This window comes from Austrofundulus limnaeus, unplaced genomic scaffold (assembly GCF_001266775.1).
Source record: "Austrofundulus limnaeus strain Quisiro unplaced genomic scaffold, Austrofundulus_limnaeus-1.0 Scaffold250, whole genome shotgun sequence".
Classification (NCBI taxonomy): Eukaryota; Metazoa; Chordata; class Actinopteri; order Cyprinodontiformes; family Rivulidae; genus Austrofundulus; species Austrofundulus limnaeus.
In genome coordinates this window covers 712,948-715,912 of record NW_013952652.1, presented here as the reverse complement: position 1 = coordinate 715,912, position 2,965 = coordinate 712,948, and the positions used below count along the sequence as shown (strand labels likewise).

General features: G+C 37.2%; 1 protein-coding gene across 6 annotated transcripts in view; it reads left to right on the top strand.

Annotated features, from left to right (window-relative positions):
* Positions 1-2,965, top strand: part of tmem68 (transmembrane protein 68) — a 25,486-nt gene that overhangs the window by 8,359 nt on the left and 14,162 nt on the right. The window lies entirely within an intron of this gene.

Here is a 2,965-nt window from a genome sequence, read left to right as displayed (position 1 = left end):
AGTTTTTTAGTTAGTTTGTTAGTTTTTTAGTTTGTTTGTTTGTTTGTTTGTTAGTTTGTTTGTTTGTTAGTTTGTTAGTTAGTTTGTTGGTTTTTTTAGTTAGTTTGTTAGTTTTTTAGTTTGTTTGTTTGTTTGTTTGTTAGTTTGTTTGTTTGTTAGTTTGTTAGTTAGTTTGTTGGTTTTTTTAGTTAGTTTGTTAGTTTTTTAGTTTGTTTGTTTGTTTGTTTGTTAGTTAGTTTGTTTGTTAGTTTGTTAGTTAGTTTGTTGGTTTTTTTAGTTAGTTTGTTAGTTTGTTAGTTAGTTTGTTTGTTAGTTTGTTAGTTAGTTTGTTGGTTTTTTTAGTTAGTTTGTTAGTTTGTTAGTTAGTTAGTTAGTTTGTTTGTTTGTTTGTTAGTTTGTTAGTTAGTTTGTTGGTTTTTTTAGTTAGTTTGTTAGTTTGTTAGTTAGTTAGTTTGTTTGTTTGTTTGTTTGTTAGTTTGTTAGTTTGTTAGTTAGTTTGTTGGTTTTTTTAGTTAGTTTGTTAGTTAGTTTGTCAGTTAGTTTGTTGGTTTGTTAGTTAGTTTGTTAGTTTTTTAGTTAGTTTGTAGTTTGTTAGTTAGTTTGTTAGTTTGTTGGTTTGTTAGTTAGTTTGTTAGTTTGTTAGTTTGTTAGTTTGTTGGTTTGTTAGTTAGTTTGTTAGTTTGTAGTTTGTTAGTTAGTTTGTTAGTTTGTTAGTTTGTTAGTTTGTTGGTTTGTTAGTTTGTTAGTTAGTTTGTTAGTTTGTTAGTTTGTTAGTTAGTTTGTTAGTTTTTTAGTTAGTTTGTTTGTTAGTTTGTTTGTTAGTTTGTTTGTTAGTTAGTTTGTTTGTTTGTTTGTTAGTTTGTTAGTTTGTTTGTTAGTTAGTTAGTCTGTTAGTTAATTTGTTGGTTTTTTTTAGTTTGTTAGTTTGTTAGTTAGTTTGTTGGTTTGTTGGTTTGTTTGTTAGTTTGTTAGTTAGTTTGTTAGTTTGTTAGTTAGTTTGTTGGTTTGTTGGTTTGTTAGTTAGTTTGTTAGTTTGTTAGTTTGTTAGTTAGTTTGTTAGTTTGTTGGTTTGTTAGTTAGTTTGTTTTTATATAGCGCCTTTCACAGAAATAAATTCACAAGGTGCTGTACATTCAGGGAAGGGGGGGTGCGGTTAAGACAGGTCATGCAGCAGACACAGATGCGCTACCTTTAGGCAAACAGAAAAACTAAAAACCATAAGGGAAAATGAGGAAAAAAGCAAAAACATCATATTATATCAACACTGTGACACACTATGGTGTTTATGAAAAAAAAAAACCTCAGCAAAGAGCAAGATTATTAGCCAGAGGAGTAATTGAGATAAGGGGGCCTGAAGAATCCAGTCCCCAAGGCCAGCGCAGCCAAAGTTCAGAATATTGATTGTCAGTTGTTCATTCTGTGGGGCCTCAGCTTCCTCAGGAATCAGATCATGCAGGTGAGGGAGGAGTGGGGAGGAAGGAGGGAGGGGCGAGAGCCATGTAAACATCTTCCAACCAAGAAGGATTTAGCCAACAGATCCAAGGCCTTTGCCGGGGAGATCCAGATTCTCTAATCACTTGTATTGGGAACAGAAAGGACAGGCAGACAACAACAATTTTCCCTCTGCCTTAATGTCTGCTGATACTCTCAAGGTGGCGAATCCAATCAGGCAAAATTGTGTGGACAGATACCACCGAGCCGATTCATCAGCTTTCTCCAAGATGAATTCCATCTGGCCAGCAAAGTCCAGGAACCACAGCCGGCCCGCGGCCCTCCGTAGAACCGCTTGCAGACAGAGTCCAGTTCGCTCAAGGCACAATGTCCGAGTGCTGAAAGAATACAGCCGTCCATCCAGTTGGTCAGTCAGCCAGAAAGTGCAAAGCCACCGACGCTGTTTTGTAGAACACCAGGAGACCACCAGGCCAAACTGTTGAATCCAGTGATTGGAGTCCAAATGTATCCAGAACAGAGAAGAACAGAGGTCCCACCTTTGACATGTCCTCCCACGGAAGAAGAAAAATAAACTTTTTTCCAGAAATTTTATTGAGAATCCAGCTAACCAAGTCCATAAAAATAAAAATATCCATGATTTCTGGTTTCGGATGAAAAATGTAGAGAAGGCTCCAAGCAGCAAAGCAGGGAAAGATAAGGCAGGGCAGGAGAGAAGGGAGAAGAGTCTTACTCCTTCGAGAGCGGAACAAAAAAAAAGTACTCACTGTTCAAACTCGCCACATCACAGGAACTTGTCAACCATTTCAAATAAGGTCAGGAGAGGCTGGCTGCTGGTGCAGCAGCCAGGGAGCGAGACACCCTGCTTTGGTTGTCAGTTCATCACAAAGCCAGGAGTTTTCTACCAATGAGGGCTAGACCAGTGCTTTTATTGTGAAAGTACCTATAAACAGGAAAACGGTGGTGTGACTCATCTTTTGTTCATTAATAAAAATTATTACAAAAGCTAAACCAGATGCTAAAGGTAAAATAATCAAATCAGTAAGTAAAATAAGTAAAACAGATGCTGGAGCACAGCAATAAATAAACTCTAAAAGGACTTTGGTTGTTATGGTTTTCAATGAGTTGCAACATTTTAGACTAGATATAATTCAGTGTGAATGTTCACGAGTCACATTGTTATTACAGTGGGTTTATAAAACTTTATTTTCATAAAGGTGAAATTTATTGGGCGGCTGTGACAGAGTGGTTAGTGGAGTTGTCTTGTAACTGGTGGGTTGCTGGTTCAATTCCCTGTTTCATCCAAATCAGTCGTTGTGTCCTTGGGCAAGACACTACACTCTCCTTGTCTCCTGGTGGTGGTCAGAGGGTCCAATGGCGCTGGTGCATGGCAGCCCCTCTTCTGTTAGTCTGACTTAGAACAGCTGTGGCTACAATGTAGCTTACCACCATCAGGGTACATCTGTGTGTGAAGGAATAAAGCATCTTCCAGTGTCTAGAAAAGACTAATGCATTA